This window comes from Psittacula echo (assembly GCF_963264785.1).
Source record: "Psittacula echo genome assembly, chromosome: 3".
NCBI lineage: Eukaryota > Metazoa > Chordata > Aves > Psittaciformes > Psittacidae > Psittacula > Psittacula echo.
The window spans coordinates 115354030-115377094 of record NC_137736.1 but is presented as its reverse complement, the minus strand read 5'-3'; positions in this window follow the sequence as shown (position 1 = coordinate 115377094).

The window sequence follows — 23065 nt, the reverse complement described above, 5'->3', positions numbered from 1 at the left end:
AAATTTTTTTAAGGAGTTAGAGTATTCCCCTAGTCTTCAGTGAGCTTTGGATGAGACCCTGAAGTTTGAAACTACAAATAAATTACAAGCTCACTGTTAGCCAAAAGCTAAAGGGGATTCCTGATAATTAAAATTTGGATGACATTTTCCAATTAATAAAAGTGAAATTAATTCCTGTTGAGTTATAGTAGAACTCCTTCAGAAGTGCTTTATGGCAATCAATGCAAGATCAGTTCATCGTGATTAATATTATTACAGTGGATATCAAAAGAATTAGCAATAATTGGGCCATTACTTTAAAGTGCTATCAAAATAACTATTAGAATTTGTAAAAATATATTTTCATAAATTGTTTTTAATTACTTTAGCATTTATCTGCAAAGTTTCGAGTAAAAAAAAATCACATTTCTATCTTGTTGGGTGGGAAAATGCTTGTTTACTAGTGAGGTACACTAAAAGGAAGACAGAAAACTGAGACATGAACTATGGTAAGTGAGGAATATTTCATGTACAGTGGCCCTCTGTGGCAATATACTTTTAACTATGTGAATGATTAAGAGATGTGGTTAATAAAAAAAGGTCTTGGAAGACAACAGACATGCAAAGAAAGGAGGGTGGAGTGTTAAGCATACTTGTAGGTAGTAACAGCTAAATAGTTTTAAAAGTGGAGTATTCAACATGCAGTTCTTTTTCTTGTTCTTATAAGGCAAATGCCCATGAAAAAGAGCATGAAGATAGCTATGGATGGGTTGGAGACTAAGAGAGTAGATGTTAGGTTTGTTGGTCAATATGAAACTGAAGGTCATACTTTGAATTCTAGGTTAAAATGTCAGGGGAAAGAATCTTAATTTCATCTTATATGAGGGCAGATGTATTAAGATTGAAAATAGAAAACAAAAATCTGGCTGAATTAATAGCTGAGAACTTGAAAGAAAGAATCTTTGAAAACAGATTTTGAGGGAAAATATCCTAGCAGCTAAGATAAAAGATGTGATTAAAAACTCTGCTGTTAGGAAATAATAAAGGGCAACTTTAAGAAATGCGTAACTTAGAGGGTCGGCAGCACAGACTCAGTACAGGGAGATCATGACTGGCAAATTTGCTTGAGTTCCCTGAATAAGTTGCTGACATGGTAAACTATTGGGGCATCAGTGATAAGATTTATGGGGGGTTCAGAAAATGTCCAGTGTTCTGTGCTCCACAATTATTGATTTGGAAAGTAAGTTTGGGAAGGAGTGCTGGAATGAATTCAAACCTGACTTAGAGACAGGGACCAGAGGGTGTCAGTAAAGGTAAAGAGCTCTGGATGAAAGAAGGAAGTTATAAGCATGAGGCTTTCAGTGAGAGTCTGAGATCCAGTTTTCTTTCTTGCTTGTTATAAAGCTGGTAAGTTCAAAAAGAATAAATCTGATTTGCTAGCAATACAGGAAAATCTGTTCCACTGAAAAGATTCAGTATACTGAAAGTTTTCTGATTAGGTTAATAATAGGAATTATGTTTTAAGTATTTAATGCAACTTTTTATGAAAGACATCATAGAAAACTAGACATTAAGAATATACATGCCAAGGGAGTGGCATTGAGTCATCTGAGGTGATTGGTTCAGTGGCATTGAAAAAAAAATGGTTCTTCTGAATTACATTTTTCTTTCTGCATGTAGCCTGCAACAAAGATCTTAGCTCCTCTGAATTCACTGCATAATTTGCCACTGTTGGTCTGCTCCCTCCATATGTTCCTGCTAACTGCTTCTGCATTGTACTTTCTCTCAGTTTCATAACCACCTCAATCATTTAAACAGTTTCCCATATTGTAAAATACTAAACTGAAATGCACCACAGTTTATACTGCACTCTTAATTCCTGAGAATCAATGTCAAATATACGTTTGCTTGTGAATATTTTATTGTTAGGTGTTTCACAGAGTTTATTTTCCTCCTTCTGTGCATAGGCTCTCTGATGCTTTTTTCTGGGTCTGTTACACCCTGTATTACCAACTTAGCACTTTACAAGGGAAAAATGCTGTGTCTGGAAGTGATGGAGTCCCTACAGAGCTTTATCTTCTGAGCAGTTCTGATCAATAACACTACATTAGGGGCCAGTGCCTTTAAAAAAAAAATCACGAAATTGTTAAAACTTTGTAAGATAAATATGTTCTGATTTTACTTACATTGAAGATTTCAAAGCCTTGTGTGTATATGTACTATATCTGTGTTTAGACACACACGTATACCATATATGAGAGAAATGATCCTGTGTCTTTTCAAGCTGGAATGGAAGCAAGAATAACATTTTCTAGTTAGTGGAAGAAAGTGAGTTCAGGATGATTTTTCACTGTACTTTATGAAGGCCACAGATCAAGTTTTAGGTATTGCAAGTAGATGTATAACAAGGGAAGATGATGTCAGGTTCTGTATGCTGTGAATATAATAAAACTTCAAAATTGCCATCCATGTTACAGCTGATGTTCTTGATCATACATGCCCATACTTATTCTGTGTAGTCGTCCACTCAGGCTAGTTCTAAGTTTACAGAGTCATGAGGTTATGTCAGAATGACAGTGCAATTCATCCTGTCATACAGTAGTTACCAACACCATAGTTCACCTCTTTACATCTCTTTCAGGGCCAAACTTACATGTCAGTCTCGGGAAAAATTGATAACTCTTCTGCATTCCCATACCTAGAAATAGAAAATGCATCAAACTCTTTCCGTCCATCACAAACCTCTTTTGGGAGTTTCCTTTTTCAGTATGCTCTTAAAGGTTTTATTGTAAATTGAGTTAAAACATGATGATATCTTTGGAGAGCCTTTTGCTGCTGGAACTAAAAACAAACAAACGTTGAAGGTAGTTCATCGCAGTTACTGAGAGGGGTAAAGGATCACAACTTTACATTCAATGCACAAGGAGTGTGACTTTAGCCTCCTTGTGAGTGAGAAATGCTCAGGTTTTAATAGCCAAAAGTTTAAGATTTGCTACATGTCCAGTGGGACTCCTAGACTGCAAATCATTTTGATAAAGACTAAATGTATGGCTTTCTAGATGATGTAGTATCAGATCAGTCTTATGGGTTTCTTCCCTTACCGAATAGCATCACTTTGATAGAATTCATGATCCCTGTTGTATTTTTATGGATTTTATAGTTTTAATAAATATGTGGGGACATTGCCCTGTGGCTGTAACATTCTTGCTAGAGATTGTAACCACCCTGCTGTAGCAAGGCATTCAACGAAGAGTCGTAGCTACGCAAGTAGGCAGGGAAATAAAAAAGACTTTGTGGTCATAGTGTCTGAAGAAGCTAATCTAACAGTGTAACAGCCTCATAATATTTGAGAATACATTCAGGCACTAAACTTGAAAAGTTGAAATTCTTGCTTATCTGTAAACAGACATACCCAGGTGTGCTTGTTGCAACAATTTCCACCAAACATGTGCTCTCAAAACAGTAATTGGCAAAGAGCTTAATAGAAATTTACTTTTGGAAAAGGTGGTTCCTTGCTACTTGCTTAAGTACACACGCATTATCACTTCTGAAAGATGACCATTTATCCCCATTAGCTTAGTGCACAGTCTTTTATATGCTATCTCCTCTGAGTTATTTGCATGTCTCCACAGAGACCTGGAGTGTGATGAGCAAAACCTCATGAAAATGAGTCAATAAAGTCACAGTATATATTTTACCTCTTCTTCTGAAATGGTTCTCACACAAAACATTTTCCAAAAGCTAAGCATTAGAGTCATTCAGAAAAAAAAAAAAAAATATATATATATATTCTGGACATGCTGGAACACTTTTGTGACATTCAGCTCTGTTAGTCTGGCAGAGTCATTCAGCTTTGTCATGTTCATATTACTGTGATGTAGCCATTTATCTTTACATCTATTTATGTGATGGCTTGGACGGGGGACAAGGTGGACAGATTCTCAAATGGATGGAACAGAAAATACTGAAAATTTCATGAGCTGTCTTCTTCGTCTATAGGAATTTCAGTATGCCTAGCAAACAAAAGTATGTTTGTATTTCAAACTAGCATTTGAAGTGCTGGACATAGGGACAAATGAAAGTTCAAGTCAAGTTGTTTTTTTTCTATGCTTACTGATTTCGTTTCCACAAGCATTCACTGCCTGGAATATTATACTTACATAATCTTTGTGGATCAAGTTAATGATATTAAACTTTGTATCTAAGGTTGCATATGCACACTTTCAAAATTGAAAAAAAATCAAACATAGATCTGTACCTACTATTTAAGTTACAGTCTCTGTACAGTTGACCAATTGTATATATAAATTGTAGATTTTTCTAATATAGCATAACTTATACATGCATCTATTTACATATGTTTACAAAAATGCAGATGCCACTTTAAAATGCAGTTGCCCAACTGTCTAATTCACATCACAAGTCCATACTAAACAGTATTTAGATTAGAGCTCTGATTGCCATAGAAGATTTGTTGTTTTATTAGCAAGGTCCCCTGACTCCATTATAAACCTTATCATTATCATCATCATAGCAAGTAGGCACTGTAATCATAAATCAAGATTGCATTGTACTAGGAGCTGTGAACACAAAATGGTCCCTGAATCAGAGAACGTATGGCTTAACTCAAAAGCTCTTCCCTTTTTGCTGTTCTTTGTGACCTTTGAAAAGCTTACATCTAAGGGAAGATATCTGTTTCACAGCCATGCTACCATGATCATATACAGATTTCTTCAAGATCACCTCCCACACCAGAAAAAAACCCAAGATACAATCTGCAACACCATGACGTGTAATGATCACACATACGTGCTGTAAAATGTCTTGCAGATTTGTCTGAAGACTGTACCAGCAGTCCACAATTACTTCTGAAATGCATACATTTTAGACATCTTTTCTAAATTAATTCAGTCTTCAGCTTTCCAAAATCTCATGCAGATCAAATCTTGTGAAAAACAAGTATATGGACTTCTGCCTGAGATTGTATTAGAAGATACATTCTCGTTAAAACTTTTTAGTTGTTTTTGTTGATCCAAAAATCATGAGTTAAAGCAGATAATGTACTCAGTCCTGTGCCATGGCTGTGTTCTTTGTTCGGTTTTTGACTTCTGCACTTCTGAGGTGATACAAGGTCTTGATTTCTCAGTTTCATGCTATGTAAGATGCTCAAAATGTTCTTACTTCACTGCAACATGTGCAGTGTCATGTTTGATTGCTTACATAAAACTCAGCTTAGGGAATCTGGAAATAAAGCCATGACTTCTCTGATGTCATAACATCTCTTTGATGTGTGTGTGCACAGCTTCTCAATTCAAAACCAGTTGTGTAGTATTTCCTCTGTCTGGACTTAGGGGATGCAGGTTGGGCACTGAAATAGCTTCAGGCCAAGAAAGACCGTTACATGGTTTTGAGAAGAGGCATAATTGAAGACATAGATCAGATACCAAGGGAGAATAATATACTAAAGAGGACCATCCGCACACAAAGAGATAATTTTGAAAACATGATATATAGCTGAAATGTCTGCAGTCTTGCTTTCCCCCTTGCATATCACAACTGACTGATTGCTAACATCTAAGTACTTATTTGCCTTATCAATCACTTTGTGCCTGAGTCATTCACTGATGGGCATAATCCTCTGTTTGTGACTTCACAAGGCATCTCTTGAGGAAATTTGAATGTCATCAGCAACATATTGAGACATTACTGAAGGCATCAGGTAGGAGGAGAATGTTTGCACAAGAGGCATATTAATCAACAACAGGAGAAAATACACAGCCGCAAAGTAGCATAATTCAATGGAATTTAGATTAAATTCTTGCATAATTTCTTGCAAGAAATACCTTTCTTGCAAACTAGAAGCAAGACAGTTAGACTGATTGATCAAGACCTTAGAAAAGCAAAGCCCTTTTGTAGAAAACAAATAAAGGTTGAGCAAGCTGAGAAGCATTAAGTGTATAAAAGTACTAAAGGTTATACCCTTAAAAGGTCATTTACCACTGGAAGTTACTTTTTCAAAAATCTGTTATCTCTGTAAGTTTTCATTAACTATCCATAAGTCACTGCCAAGATTCCTGTTCTGTCAGTCTTTGCAAAATATATCCTTTGCAATGTCTTGACTTTAGTTGTAAAGGAATGTAAAGGAATTTGCTAAGGATTTCTTTCAAAGATGCAAAAATATGTTGAAATAATAAACAATGTGTGCATGATTATGTAGGATTATAGGATCTGCAAATGTGAATAAGGTATGAGACAAAAAGGAAGCTATCATAGTTTTTTGGTTATTTTGCTTCAACAGAAAATAATTACATGTATTCGTACGTGACATTCTGCATCAAATAAAAGCTGGCATTTAAGAAATTATGGTGAGTTGAACACTTAATACCTACTAGAAATACTGTCTATTTCAGCAGCAGTGTGCTAGTTTCATATGTTACGTCAGAATTCAGACAAGATAGCAGGCTGCATTGTGGAGACTGGTTTAAAGTCAAAAGAATGCGGGTTGTGAGAAACTCTCCAGAAACCGTAATGGGCATGCTTGCTTTTTACAATCTACAGGAGCGTAACTAAGCAGCTTAGGGGATCCCAAGTATTTATCTAAAAACTACCTGTAGGTGGTATAATCAGATCTGGAATATTTTGTCAGTGAAAGAAACAGACTATAAACAGTTATACACAAGGCAGTGATTTTGGACTTCTTGTTGTTATTTCTGGTTTTATTATAGCATTGTGATGAGGAAGCAGAGCAAAGTGTATACAAAGGTTTACCTTTTATTTGGCCTAATACTGTTCTTTGAAGTGACTGAGAAAAACTCTATCCATTGACTTGAAAATAAAAATTAATCTAAACAAAACTAACTTCTAGGATCAAGCACACTGGAGATAGAGTTACTTTACTTTTTTATACCATACAACAGATTTAAGGACACCTCAGTGATATAGGAAGAAATCCGTTCTCAATCTGTAAGAAAACAGAAGTTCAGTCAATAGAAACTTCTGTAGACTATGGACAGAAAGTCCTGTCACAGGAGATTTTTATTGCTTTTATTGGTAGCAATTTTTATTTGGAATTTATTAGTTACTAGTGTATAAAAAATATTTTTTAATTTTATGACTTTAGTTATAAGGTTTTTGTTAATGCAGTCTATTTTACTGCCATTTTTCTTTGTTTTCCTCATCACCTGAGATTTTCCCTCATGTTATCTTGCATGAAATTAGTTTTTATAATTTGTATGCTTGATTTGCCTTTTCTGTAATTTGAATTTTATTGCCAATGTAAGACAAACAAAGAGATGAGGGAAGTATTGAGAAGACAACTCTTCTATCACTCCCATTGCCATGTATAAAGGCAGCAAAAAAATGTATTTTGTTAATGCAGTGAAGTCAGAGTCCTTGTGGCTTGAGTTACATTAAAGAGACTCTATAGCACTCCAAGGACTGCCAAATTAGATGATGTTGAGGGAAAAGAAAGAAAAAAGAAATAAGAAAAAAAGCACTTTTACATAAAATTCACACCACATTTAGCAAGCTTAAGAGAAAAATGTTTGCCCAAAGCTGAAAGCACAGGTCAATACAGGTTGAGTTCAAGAGCCAGGCTTTTCACTGAGAGGCTGTAAACATGGGTTGGATAGTACAGGAATGATGGCGACCATGTGGTCATGAATCACTTTTTCTCTGCTCATTAAGAAGTGGGGGGAGAAGAGGAAAATCCACATAAATTATTCCTCTTCTGTGTCACAGACCTGCAATGCAAATGGACAGACTCTTCTTTTAGTGGTATGGAGGGTCCAACACCACACACAGAGAACACTGGTTTGGGTTATTGAAGTTTTTTGATATACTGGGTAGAGACTGTAACCTGAACAAAACTGGGAATTAGAGGTCTTGTGCTTATTATGCTGTCAAGTTATATTTATCCTAAAAATACCATAGAAATCCTTATGCGTAGTAGCTCTTTTATATTTCTTCTCACTCAAAGCATGCATTTAAAGAGTGTTGTCTTTAAATACAATGAAAGCAGGCAGTTGACCACATTGGCTACTAGCAACTGCTGACTGCTGCTTTTTTTAAGTTTATTCACATCTCTTACACTTCTCATTCTCTTTCTTCATTGCCATGATATGGACGTATCCTCATATTTGCCTTGAAATTGCAGTCGGGCTTTTGTGGTTAAGGCTTGCTCACAAGGCCCCAAAACCATGTAGAGCTAAATTCCATGCTGACCTGCCTGCTCATTTTAGGATGGCTCCCACACCTGCAGCCCTCAAATCCGACTATCCTGTGAAGCATACCTGGCCGCTTTCAGTGACAGAGAGATTCCAGACTGGATTTTAAGTCTGCTACTGCATGTATTCTGACCGTGCTGGTGACAAGCAGGGCTGCACAAAAATTACCCGTTTTTGTTCTGTAAGTGTCCATCTGCAGCAGTGATGATTTTCTGCCTAAATATTTTATTCTTCTGTGAATGTGCAAAAATGTGGATTTTTTTTTCCCCTGCCAGTTCTGCTGACAAGCATAACTTTTTCATACAGCTCTATAATTAGGCTCCAGAGTCCTGCAGAGACAACACAGTAGAGTGGTAGGCTTTATATTCTGTGACACTCAAAAGTTGCAGTTCAAAGATGTGTGTGCTTACATCTATCCCACCTCTTTGCATGCTATAACTAGTATCTTCCATTCCCTTTGGATTTGTCCCCCAGTGTCTAACAAAAATTAGAATTTTGAGTGTTTCAGTTCCTAAACTGCAAATCGGCACTTGACCACTGTGCGAAAGTTTTGAGAGAATGGAACAGAATTTACTATCATCATTGAAAATCCCAGTTTAAGAATCTTGCATTGATTCAAGTTGTGCAGTGAAACTATTGCACTTTATATCAAAACAATTAGTTGTTGTGGTTTCCATGACTGTACAGAGTTCCTGATCGCAAAGCCTAGTGATTAGTATTTATATGATACTCCTATAGCAAAGATACAGTTATCAAGAAATAGGTCAGGTGTAGAAGCTGCATGTGGATTATCATACAATGTTATTGCATGGCCTGTGGAGAAACCTGAAGTTTTTTCTTTAAGGTAACCTGCAAACTAATCTGTTTTAAAGAGATTTTAGAGACCTGTTTTAGAGACCACGAGTCTTTGCCGCTAGATTCCACAGGTAGCCTCAACAGTAAATTAGTAACAGTAGTTATACATCCTAAGGATGTTTATAGTCTGGGATTTCATAACTAGTAAGCTTCTATTCAAGCCATTTGAAAATAGGGAGTGATAATGATTTGTTTAGCTTTGTATTTGCGCAGTTTGGAGAAAAAGATTTTCATGTTATAATATGGCTAATGAGAATCACAGCTTGTGCTTTACCAGTGTTACAGCAGAGAAGAACATTTCCTGTCCTTAGCTCATTCTTAGAGGTTTAATTAATAATGTAGACAGTTGAGTCTGCCTGCTTGGACTAAAATAATTAGCAGAGAGTAAACAAACACTTTACATTTCACTTTATGAATGGTGTGGTGCCACTTTAAATATTTAGTGTTTTGAGCTGAGTGACCAATCAATTCTTGCCAGGTGCCAGGTTACAGCTACAGTCTGGGCAAAAAAGCCCAGTTGTGAGCAGAGGTAGGCTCCCATAACCACTTTCAACCAGCACGGGTTGCAGGAAATGGAAAAAGACCTAAAACAAGTGCTAAAAAGAGGCTATGAAAATGTAGAAGTTGTTGGAAAAGAAGCGGCAAAAAACCCCAGACAGGAGAGGAGCTGATAGTGCAGTTTAATGCAGCTCAATAACTAACTAGACTAATTTAGAGCTCCATATGAAATCCTACAGGAGATAAGTGTCTCATGCAAATTTAAATCTCAGGTGGTGACTTATTTCTTTGTATATTCAGGGCAAGAAAAGCTAAAAAATACCCTTCTTAGTAAAATTTACTGGCTTTTTCTCATTAGTATTGATAGTCTGGGGAAGAGAAAACCCAGACTCTGCCTACAGAGTACACAAAGCTTATGTGCTGTGTGTGCTGAAAGCCAGTACTTGATTGCAGTTTTGACTTCGGGAGCCATACATGCATGTTCTGAGCAACTTCATGCACAATCTTAAACTGCACATACAGTTAAAACCAACCTTGACTGCAATTTACTTAATTTTAGGTGAAGTCCTGGACACTTACCTTTAAGAAGGTAATGCTAATTACACCTAATCTTTACTTCATGGCATGGAATATTACATTTGGTATTATAGTAATTTTGTATTTTTGTCTATCTGAAACATTTAAAAAGTATACTCCTTAACCTTAAAAATCTCTTCAGTTCTGTGGTTTGTCTTGTAAACCAGAATGCTGCTTCTCTTCTTTCTTATTTTCAAAGTTGCAAAAATACTGACTATCTGATAAATACTAATTTTAAACAAGCTTTTTGACTCAGTCAAATGTAATTCACTCTCAACAGCATAAAATATTCAGAAAATCACTTTCCCATTATTTTTTTTTTTCTGGAGACTAGATGGAAATGCAACCAGTACATGTGAGGCTGATGAATATTGTTTTGTGGCTGGTGTACCACTCAGAAATGTCTACAAGGTTTTCTCACTGTGCCCACTTCAATCAATTAGCTCTTATTACTGCAGCCCACGATGAGGCCCCTGAGCTACAACTCAGGGCAGTTTTCATGTCCAACACTTTTACTAATCACAGTCATACTTGGAGAGAGCCTTGCCCAGTTTTCATGTTTCATACCTAATATGCAGGGTTGACAGCAACCCCTCAAAACTACTTGCCAACCTGTTGTGTTTGTACAAAAGCCACTCTGCAATGATTAATATGGATCCCTGCTGTGCCATTTGTGTAGGGTTATTTTCCAGAGAAACATCAGGCTTCAGTTGTTTTTTCCAGTAGAGCTTGCTGCTGTCAATGTTTTAAAGACCATGCTGCAAGTCTTTTGCCATATGAGTGGAAAAAGTTTCCTGGAAGTGTGCTCTTAAGTGATGGATACAGGCTGTGGCATGTGGGAAACTACCTCCATCTCATCCTCATGCTGCACTGAGAGGCTTTTCACCTGCCAGTGACACACACCAATGCAACAACACTGAAACATTAGATGTAGGTGTCACTATCACGATTTTTTTTTCCTTTGGAAACAATCAATAAAACACCACAATCATCTAAGAAAAAGGGAGACTTACAGGAGCTTCTGTATGAAATAATTTGATTTTTTTTATTTATTTATAACAAGCATTGATGGTAACATTTGGATGCTTATTTGTTAATGAAAATCCAAAGATGGATGTGAAAAAATAAACACTTTGTTCAAATATTTTGTTTCTTTACAATTGATTTTCTTCTCCAGCTTCAGAATATTCTCTTGATATATTGAAAATAAAATTCCATTCTCTACCAGGATTTTATTAGTGACTATCACAAACCTGAAAATTCTATTTTTAATCCAGTTCAACTACTAATTACCACTGGTTTTGAGCAACCAGGGACCTCATTTTCACAGTAGGTCCGTTCTCCCATCTGTAGAAACTGATGCAAGCATAAGGAAAGGGGTCAGTTACCTATTCATCTGCTCTTCATGGCTTTTTCTGTGACACAGAAACCTCTAAAACCGGCAGCAAAAGCCAGTTTGAACATATCACTTTGTTACCAAGGTAATAAAATCCGTGAGCTTCCAGAATAAGCAGATTTCTTGTGTGATATTTAGTGCTAGTGGCTGACTGAAAAAAAAGGTAACAGCTTTTTGTAACAAATAAGGTACTCATCTTTTGGAATAGTAATTCACAACATCAGTTTTCAGGGCCTGTACTAGATGAGGGGTGAACCAAGGAGGGGAGAAAATGATCTTTAAGTACCCAAGATAGCCAAGTCCAATGCATTTGTATTTCAAACAGTAATTTCAAGTATGAGTGCACAGGGAAAGCTGGTGTGTTTGGGTTTTGTTTTTTTTTTCCAGAAATGTAAGTAAAATTCAAAAGATTCTGAACTGTGACTGTCGCCTGTGATTTCTGAGGTATGTCTTATTGTTCGCAGTACAGGAGGCTGACCAGCTAGGAAGCAGTTGGTTTGCAAGTACTCAATCTCAGTTGGTATTTTGCTTGTGTTATTCGTAACCTCTGCTACCAGTGTATAAAAATATGACTTGAACTTTTGATTAATGCATTTTTTACTGCACCATTAAGTTTGTCTAGTTTACTAGCAGCATGGGGAAATTCACAAACATAACAATTTTTTCCTCTTTCCAAATACAAATAAACTATTTTGTGCGTGCATCCTCAAGGACTTGCATCCTGAAATACATTTATGGAAGTTAATGTTCAGGGGATATTTCTGGGAAAATTGTACTAAGTCATGTCAGGGCTCATATTGCCAAGGTGCTGAATTTGGGGGAAAAGAATTGATTTCAGTGGGCACAAAATATCCCTTCAGCTAGTGTACGAAGACACAGCAGAGCTTTGGGCTGAATCAAAATGCCTTGCTATTGAAACCTCTGTGGTTTGCTGCCTGCCCACTGTGGGGCTGAGAGTGAGTTTCTCCCTTTGAACTGAAGTTTTATGAGAGGAATTCACAGCAATATAAATAGTGATGATCTTTGTTAACTCTTATCTACCTCGTCATGTTGATGAATCTGTATATCTGCTCAAAGTTTTAAAAGATAATGTGATTTGCTATTTGTTTTAATGGGGATTTGTTTGGTGGTTTGGGTTCTTTTATTTTTTAATGGCATGGGACTTTGCTGTTCAGCATCATTTTATTATGCTCATTTTTTGTGTGAACAGTGGTCTGTTGTCATTTGGTCACACACACACTGTTCTGCTACAGAAGCTGTTCATCAAAGCAGTGACATTTCATTTTAGGACACATTTGGAAATCATATTGTTGTTTTGGTGGTGTTTTGACTTGGGAAATAGGGTATAGTGTATGTGAAAGCTCTGCGCAGTTACAGGAGTGGAAGAAGTTCGCCTGAGCTCAAATTCCCACACACTTTACAATGAAAATTTCAACCTTCTCTCACACCAAAATGAAGCCTGAATAATAAAACAGATTAAAGGAAGCACATCCTCAAACAGTGTGAAGTCAGGCTGAGGAATACAGTCACATAGTTCATAGATTTGAGTTTTTTAAGGACTGGATAATTTTATGACCAATAATAACATTTTTAGTTATGACTATAATCTGATTTCCTGCTTCACAGCATCAGCTACAGGACCGCTACATCACTAAAGGGACTGAGAAGGGGTGAATTTATTTACACACATATGTGTGTATTCACACTATTGCACATTCCTCCTGCACACAGCAGTGAATTATGTTGATGTGCACTAGGGGATTTTTTGAATCATTGTGCATGAGCCACTGGCTTTGAACAGTTAAAGCCACCATCTAGATGTCAACAATAGCCGTGCAGAGTAACTTTAGTAATGACATTGCATGTGGAGCTTGTGAAAACTGTGGGCACTTTGTCCATTTTGCAAGTGTTAGCAGATCCGGACCCAGCTGCAGGAGGAAGAGAATGTGTCAAACCATCAGCTCTTAATATTCAAAAGGCTTCTGGGAATATGAAAAGCTGTGCAAGCCTCAGTCAGTACCAGAGTGCCAGATGTCGGCCATGGACACAGTCACTAAAACTTGATTGCTAGTTTAGTTGACACATCCTTCACCCTCCCATCATAGTCATTTCAGAAATAAACAGGAATAAAAAATAGGTGTCTATAGCATGGTTGCTACTTTTAAAGTTGGGGTTTTTTTTTAGTGAAGTTATAGGTGAAAATTAAAAATTTATTTGAAAATCCAGAGGATAATTATTGCAGGGAAAGTCCAGGCAATGAGTATAATGAAGTAGCATACTGGGCCTCTTTCTGTTTTATTATTTTTCCCAGCATGCTGTATGCTGTCGACACTGGAATGTGAACCTATGGAAAAATGGACTAATTAATAAGTTTATTAAAGGTATCATATATCACTGTCAGCACTTTCAGCTACCAGAATATGGTCTACAAACCTTTTTTAGCACTTAGACTCACTGTGTAGAGCAAGAGAGTTAAGCACCAGAAAGAAGCCAATTAAAATCTATATGTTCAGCATGCAGATTCTTAGAGTGTGCCAAAGGCAATCAGTGATGTCAGAGACAAGTCCTGTATCTGACCAGGGGCACCAGAATTTGACACAGTCGTTCACAATGCATATCACTTTAGACAATTCTGGTTTTAAAATTAAAGTGTAACACTCATTCTGTTAAAATGCAGGAGGATGAATTTCCTTACTGGACTATCTCTGTGATTAGAGCCACTTACCAAGTGTGAGTTGTGGGTTCATCTCCATGAGGAGCCGGGGGGAATGCAAAGGCACAGGTGTGTTGACGTAGAATAGTTAGTGGTCCCTGATTGTTCAGAAAGGAATTAGATGCTCTCTGCTGAATGGAGACACAGCACACGCTAGAGAAAGCTTCATTGCTGCTAATAATTGAATCACTGAGAAGGAGTCCTTAGTTCTGCTGCCACCGCAGCATCTGCTAAACAGAAAATAATGAAACAGCCAGCAGCAGATCCAAGCATTCTATCCTGAACCTTAAGTCTCTATGGTCCAACCCTGTTTGATTCAGTTTATCTGCAATTCCAGCTCCATTTGTTTTAGAACTAGTAAGGAAAGATGAAAGTGAAGAACTACACTTACCAAGTGGAAAAAACTGCAGTTCTGGCCTCTAACAGATTACCCTTTCACAGATCACCTTGTCCCTAGCCAGCTTGCCTACACTCTTTTTTAAGTGTGATTGTAGGTAGCACAGTCGTAACTGGAAAACCACAGCTAAAAGCATCCCTTTTTAATGACATTCTCTTCCCTTTACAGAATGGGCAATTTGTTCAGAATTACATAATAAACACTAACCACACCAGGAAGTTCAAACTGATAAGGTATGCATTATCTTGTTTAACAGTATTAAAGCAAATAGAAATTATAAACTGGATCATGCAGGTGATATTGAAATAGTGTGAAGAGTAGCTGACAAGAAGGCAGAAGCTGTATAATTATGGAAGAGCCAAAGAGAGTTTTACATTGATGAAAAGAAACACTGATAGATTTGACATCGAGAATTATTTGACTATACATGATGAGACTATTAAAAGTATGTTAAATGGAAAGAAGTAGGTCAGCCTATTATACAGCATGAGAATACCAAGTGAATCCAGACAGAAGAGAAAAAAGAGGGGGGGGACAAGGGGGGAAAGGAAGGGGGAAAGATCAGTATAATTTTCTCCGGGCAAGTTTCTGACTAACATCAATGACAAACATTGACAGTTTTGGGAGTTTGGGATGTCAAGGGAAAAACCCTCCTGTTTTCTCTGAAAGGGTAAGGAAGAATTGGTCACTGTGTAGATATTTTTCCTCAAAGAGTACAAATCACCTCAAAGAGCATGGGGAGAAGAAGAATATAGCCAGAGGTCCCCCTGAGTACTAGTTTTTCAACCTAGCTGGCCATATGGTGAGCTAGTATTTGTCCCCCCCTTCACTGGGCTGCAGTGGTTTATCTGCTCCCAAGTTGCCACCTCTGGGTAGCTATGAAAAGACTAACGGGAAATAAAACAACTTGCAGAGGTGAAAGGGAAATCTTCCTCCATTTCTCCAGAAATCTGAAATATCAAAACCACATTCTTACCCTTGAGCGTTCTTACCCTTTTGTTTATTTTTAACCTTAGCCACTAGCCATCAAAAACTAAAAATGCATGTTTCAAGTCAGTCTGGACAGACTGATTTGGGGTTTAATTAATTAAGTACAATTTTGAAGAAAAAAAGAATAAAATAAGAAATAAAATTACTTTCTTTTTTTTTAGATATAAATTGAATAACCACTTTTCCTGAAAAAAAAACCACCAAACAACCAAAAAACCAAACCAAAAACTAACCCTCAACTTTTTTTTTTTTCTCTCTGAACCAGCATTTAGTACCAAAAAGTATTTTTCAGGCACTATTTCTTATCATTTGTCTTGGAAAATAGTGAAGAACTGGAAGGTAGAAGATGGCTGAAGAGGAAGTGTGTTTAACATGAACCCCAGAGCTTTTTATGCACCTAAAAATGAAATCACATGTACTGTATGGAAAAGAAAAATATCTGTATGATAATCCAGAGAAAATTACATGAATAGGGAGTCTTCTCCAGCATTTATAGAGGACTTCATTTATACAGAGATATGAAATACATTTCTTTTGGTAGGATTCAGCATCTTAAAGCATGTTGAGGAAAGACATCACTATACTCAAAACCCCAAACACATAGGAAAATATCTTCGGAGAATCACTCTGAGAAGAGAAAGAGATTAGATAATTCTTTAATTTTTTTTCCAACAGAAGTACAGGGGAAGGGTGTAAGGTATTCCAGGCTACATGGCCTGAATTTTGTTGAACTCTGTTCTGTGTAACCCAGAACTCTGTATGCTGCTTAGAAAACTGGCATTCCTAATTCAAGACTCCATTTTCCCTAATTATTACTGATTGCCAAAGATAAAGCAAACCATCTGCAATAGTGCTATGCAGATTCAAACAAGCCCATGAGCTTTCATTTTATTTTAATTTCTGGATTAAATGAATGGATTAAATGGGTGAGAGTAAAAAAAGTAACAACATGGAAAAGGAAACAGAATAGCCTAATTACATTATGTTCTTTCAGTTACAGACTTATACTTGTTGATTCCATCCAATCTTCTCATTTATGAGCACTGTGAAAACAGAAATGGGTTTTGTGTATTTGTATTGGATGTCATTGTAGCAACATTGTTTCTGTGTACTGCTGGCCCAGAAGATGATGCCCAGTGTGTTACCGGAAGATTCTACAGTCCGTCACAAGGGAAGGAGGAACTGTGCTGGTTTTGGAGGCTTCCTTGAATGTTTTCCTCTCTTCTTTGCTTTGTCGTTTAGTACTCGAAAACAAAGGTCATTCCAAGTAAAAAATGTTAAGTTTGTTATTTTTATATGGAAAGCATAATTAAATTACTGATGCTTTAAAAGATTGAGTTTAGATCCTGTTGTGCAGGTTTTTATTTGTATTGATGAATTCATTTGACATCTGTTTACTAGCTAAAATATTGCTTCTATCACTAGTGACCAGACATTCTGGCTCCATTCACCAGAAGTGTCATTCAGTAGCTGCTCTTCAGCACTAAATGTTGCATTACACAGAATGATGGAGTATTATGAATTTAATATATTTTAATTAATTTTCTGATGTCAAGATTGAGGATTATGAAGCAGGTGTTCTAGTAAGAGTCAAACATAGTGCATTATCTGTGAAGCAGTTGTACTAAACCAGTTAGAAATGTGGGTGTCGGAAAGCTTTAAAATTCATGTAGGGATATTATCCTCTGCCCAGTCATTTCTATTTAATACAGATGCATGCAAATCTTCATTCCCCCCTACACAAGAATGTTTCAAGAGAAGATGAGTGTTCCTCAGATTTTTCCATTTAATTTGCAAACACTCTACTTTAGCACTCTCTCTGCTGTTGCTGAATGCCAAAAAAAAAGAATAAATCCTGCAAGTCAATGAAAATACTACCAGAAGTGGGACTGGCATAAACCACCACATCTTGATGTATGCTACATTATTTTCATGAGTTGTTGGGTGCATTCGCTATGCAGTGATTCCACAGTAACTGAATTGTACTGTAAATAAAAAACTTCCAGTTTTCGCGTAAGGAGAAAGATGCTCAACAGGAGAAACGACAATAAATGACTTTAAAAATGAGGTAGGGTCACTGTGTTGCTCACTAATTAATACTCTTTGAGTTAACGTGCTCTAGTCTTTTTTTTGCAGCAGCGTGAGAATGTTCCCCTGGGACTTTTGCTCAGAAATGACTGACATCATCTTTCATGGAAGAAGGAAGGAAAATTATAACATCCCTGCCCTGAATCAAGGTTAAAGGTCTTTAATCTGCATGTGCGTAGTGAAATGCTGAGGCAGGGAACAAGAGGAACTTGGACAGGAAAGGAAAGTGGGTGGTGATACTCTTTACTAAAGATGTTGTCAGAGAGTTGTGGGAGGAGGCAAGAGGCCTGAGGAGTGACAGGCTTCTTTGCATTTGCTCTCGTGTTAAGTAAGTGGTTTCTGAGGTGTAGCTTCAGCACTGAGATCCATCACCCAAGTGTCTAGGTAGTCCATGGGACATGGCACCACACTTTGTACAGTTATTGTGATAAGGAAAGGACAGAGAACAAAGTCATGATATCCATTTTTTATTAATCATATGATAACTTTAATGTAAGTTATATAAATCTTTGGAGGAATTAGGAGGCACGTAATTTTTTTAATTGGTTTTACTTGGTATTCCTTTATGAAAGAAAATGAGAATTCAGGAAGATATGAGATTATTTGGTGAGACTGTATAGCTAGGTTCCAAAACCCCAAATCAAATACCAAATATAAGTTGACTGGCTTTCACAAAGTCTAAGCTATCAGCAGGTCCCTTTGTCTTCCTTCAGAGGCAGATGATGTCTTTCCACTTTATGTTTTAAATAGGAGTAGCTGATAGAGCATAAAACAATACATTTAATAAAATATTACTCAATTTATTGCAACTTCATTACAATATTTCATTCAACCTACAGTATGAGAGAGGTTGTTGTGTCCCAGCATGTGTCCTTCATATAGATTTTATTTCTTACAGTACAGACAGGAAGGTACTGAAGGAAAGCTAGTGGTCAGTTAAGCTGGTAACGATCTGGGAAATATTTAATTAACCAGCTGTAGGCAATTACTGTGTCAGTTTGAAATTTCACCACAACACTTAAAGTAATTTGCAAGGGAGCACAGTCCATTCTAGATGTCTTACACTCATCTGCTTTTGTCCATTGGTGCTTCCTTTTAACGCTTGATATTCATATGATAAACTCCAGCATCTTTATGTGCTTTGTAGCTATCTCCCTCAGCCCGCTTGTTTGATGCCTGTCCTGGTTTAGCAGTAGCAGTCATTTTTTCTACGGGTGCAGTGCTGTGTTTTGACTTTTGGCCTGGGAATAATACTGATAAAGCTGATGTTTTCAGTTGGGGGTCAGAATGTTTACCCTGACCAAGGACTTTGTGAGTCTCATGCTCTGCCAGGGAGGAGGAGGGGCCGGGAGGAAGCAGGGACAGGACGCCTGACCCAAACTAGCCAAAGAGGTATTCCATACCACAGCACGTCATGCCCGGGGATGGAACTGGGAGTGCCCGGAAGGGCTGGATGATGGCAGGGTGGGGGTGAGGTACCGGTTGGTGAGCGGTTGTATTCTCTTGCTTGTTATTTCCTTTATCATTATTACTGTTAGTGGTAGCAGTAGTGATTTGTGTTATACCTTAGTTATTAAACTGTTCTTATCTCAACCCATGGGAGCTGCATTCTTTTGATTCTCCTCCCTGTCCCTCCAGGAGCGGAGGGAAGAAAGGTGGGGGGGGGGGAAGTGGACTTCGTGGTTCTGATTTATGGCCTGGGCTTAAACCACGACAGTTCTTTTTGGCGCCCAACGTGGGGCAGGAAGGGTTGAGATAACAACAGATCTGACTGAGGCACAATGCTGATTTATGGGCTCTCAAAGTTGTTCTTTTTGATACCACAGTTTCTGTATGTCGTAGCTTGCTTGGAGCCGGTATTTGCTGTGTTAGTGTTTATCAAGTGTGGGCCTTGGGCTAAGGTTCTTGTTTCATTGTACTTTATGGTAATGGGCCATAATACGGGGGGGCTCCGGCAGCAGGGCAGGATGGACGTGGCCGTGGACTTGTACCTGCCTGTCCCGCTGCTCTTCACCGTCCTGGCCCTCGTCCTCGCCTCCGTCTTTGTGAGGCTGCGGGGAGCTGAGGGGGAGCGGCCCTGGGAGCTGGCGGCGGCCGAAGCAGCCCGGGAGAGCGGCCCCGGGGACCAAGCGGCGGCGGGAGCGGGGCCGGAGGCCGGGAAGGAGGCGGCTGCCGAGGAGGGGAAGGAGGCGGCGGAGGAGCCGAGCCCCACAGCCGAGCCCAGCCCCGCGGCGGCCGAGAGCATTCCCCAGCAGCCGTCTGCCGAGCCCCATGAGCCCGAGCCCCAGGAGGATGCAGGAGACCCCGCAGCATTTCCCAGCAAGGCAGAGGGGGAAAATCTGGACTTGGAAACAGAGAAGCTGGTGGTGAGAGAGCCTTCAAGCACAACAGCTACACCAGCCCCAGTGACAAGTACAGCAGCAGCATTTGAGAGTTTTGAAGGTTTTGAATGGCCTTTGGGTACCCTTGGGACCTGCCTGCTGATTGTGATGGGGATCACCATGTTGGCACACACACAGAGTGTGTTCTACCCACGACCATTTTGTCTGATCCCGAGAGTTAAGCAGAGTCAGGTTTGGGTCTTGTCTGGGTTTAGACAATACAGGGAGACCGAGAGGTTTTCCCCAAGGCTGGACAGTCATGAGTGTCACGGTGTGTGGGGCAGTATGGGCGAGTATCTAATCCACTGGGCCCCTCCAGTGCTTTGGAAGCGTCGGAGATGGAAGGCAGCTGCATGGAGTCCCCAATGACAAGTTGCAGAGACTGCTGCAGGGGAGAGTGAATTATTTTGAGCCTGATGGGCCCATGACACTTCAGGGCATCAGGGCAGAGATGCAACATAGAGATGGACTCATGATCGAGAGGTGGACTTTGCAATGGGCCTCTCCTGCTCTGAAAGACTGTTACAAGAGATGGAGCCCACCATCATGGACCGAATGGACTCAGCAGCTTTATAGGGATTGGTCCGTGCACTAAGATAACAGTGCACTGAGATGAGAGTGATGGTATATTGAAAATGTGGGATCTGAGCATGACGTGAATGGTATGGAATAAGGGGTGGATACTGTCCTGGTTTAGCAGTAGCAGTCATTTTTTCTACGGGTGCAGTGCTGTGTTTTGACTTTTGGCCTGGGAATAATACTGATAAAGCCGATGTTTTCAGTTGGGGGTCAGAATGTTTACCCTGACCAAGGACTTTGTGAGTCTCATGCTCTGCCAGGGAGGAGGAGGGGCCGGGAGGAAGCAGGGACAGGACGCCTGACCCAAACTAGCCAAAGAGGTATTCCATACCACAGCACGTCATGCCCGGGGATGGAACTGGGAGTGCCCGGAAGGGCTGGATGATGGCAGGGTGGGGGTGAGGTACCGGTTGGTGAGCGGTTGTATTCTCTTGCTTGTTATTTCCTTTATCATTATTACTGTTAGTGGTAGCAGTAGTGATTTGTGTTATACCTTAGTTATTAAACTGTTCTTATCTCAACCCATGGGAGCTGCATTCTTTTGATTCTCCTCCCTGTCCCTCCAGGAGCGGAGGGAAGAAAGGTGGGGGGGGGGGAAGTGGACTTCGTGGTTCTGATTTATGACCTGGGCTTAAACCACGACAATGCCACCTTTAGAATGACCTCATACTTTACGTTAATTAGTAATCAATTAAACAAGAGTGGAATTTATAGTTATACAGCAGATCTGTGCAAAGCAATTGTATAGGTCTCTTCAGACTCTTTATCCTGAGTTCCAAGGAGGTTTTGCTGAATACATGTAAACAAAATATGTGAGATATTGCAGATTAATTTGTCAATTTTCCAGTGTTACAGTGGAAACACTGTAGCAGGGGAAGAAGGAACAGCCTGTGCGCACCAAGGAGAGATGGAGTCTACAAGGCACTTGCTGTGGTAGTTTGGAGAGCCTGAGCCTCGCTGCCTGTGAAACAAATATTGCAGTTACCCATTTTTAAAGTCTTCAGTGGCTACAGCTAGAGGAAGGTCATACAGACGTTTGCAATACTGAACTGGTGATGTTCAAATGCAGGTAGAGTCGCATTGCCTGCTCTCTGTCATGCCTGATGCAAAGCCTGGTGAGAAGCATACCGAGATGGACACCATGATCTTGATCCACAGCTCACTGAACTCAGTGGAAATACTCCCAGTGAGTTCATTAGGCTTTAATTCAGTATATTAATGCTGAATGTTAGCATGTGCTACATTGTGAATGCTGGCACTAACACTGCTTTCTATTCATGAATTCATGTCAAGTGTTGCTTTGTTTGTCAAGGCAGTGCAGTGTTTTGTGTACAGATCTATTTTCTCAAAAGCAGCAGAGAAGTGTTTGACAAAAGAAGAGCATGTTCGTCTTCAAGGTGGTAAATCATTTTCAGTCTGTTGTGAAGTATATGTCTTCTGAAGTTTTATGATGTAGATTTCAGTGTTCACTTAAAGGGGTTGAATTTAGAATTTGAAAAATGACCTATAAAAAAAAATGCTTTTTAAATTTTTTTTCTGTCCTGTTGCATTTCATTTCGTATTTTACATTTTCAAATGAATACTTCAACACTGTAAATCTTCCTAATTCTCATGAGTTCTGAGATATCTGCAGAGAAAGTACCCATGTAAGCAAACAAAAGGTGAATGAAAGGTTTCACATCTTATTAAATTAAGTGAAAACATTTTTTTTAATTTAAAAAATATTTTCCTTGTGTTTCGTTAACAACTACCCAGGGATTTATTATCTAAAGGTAAATAAAGAAGTTAAGGAAAAGAATATACCACCTTTAAGTCTTCAGACAAAAGCTCTTGGTTCCCAATTTACTTCTAATATGCAATATAACCAAATCAGCATTATATTTAAAATTTTATATTTAACTTTTAAAAAGGCGGGGTTTTTTTAGGATTAAGTTCTGTACAGTTTTTAATATTGTGTGTGTATACTTATAGCAAGGACAGGAGGCCTGGGAAGAATACAGGGATGTTGTCCGGAAAGCTAGGGACCAGGTTAGGAAAGCTAAGGCCCAGTTAGAATGAAACTTGGCTAGGGATGTGAAAGATAATAGGAAGGGATTCTATAGGTACATTGCAAAATAAAGACAGACTAGGGACAACGTGGGCCCTGTCTGTAAGCTATCAGGAGAACTGGCTACCCTGGATTTGGAGAAGGCTGAGATTCTTAATGATGTCCTTGCCTCAGTATTCACCAGCAAATGCTCTGACCACACTGCCCAAGTCTTGGAAGGCAGATGCAGGGACTGTGAGAATGAAGACCCTAGGCCCACTGTAGGAAAGAATCTGGTTCGAGACCATCTTAAAAACCTAAACGTACACAGGTCCATGGAACCTGACGACTTCCATCCGCGG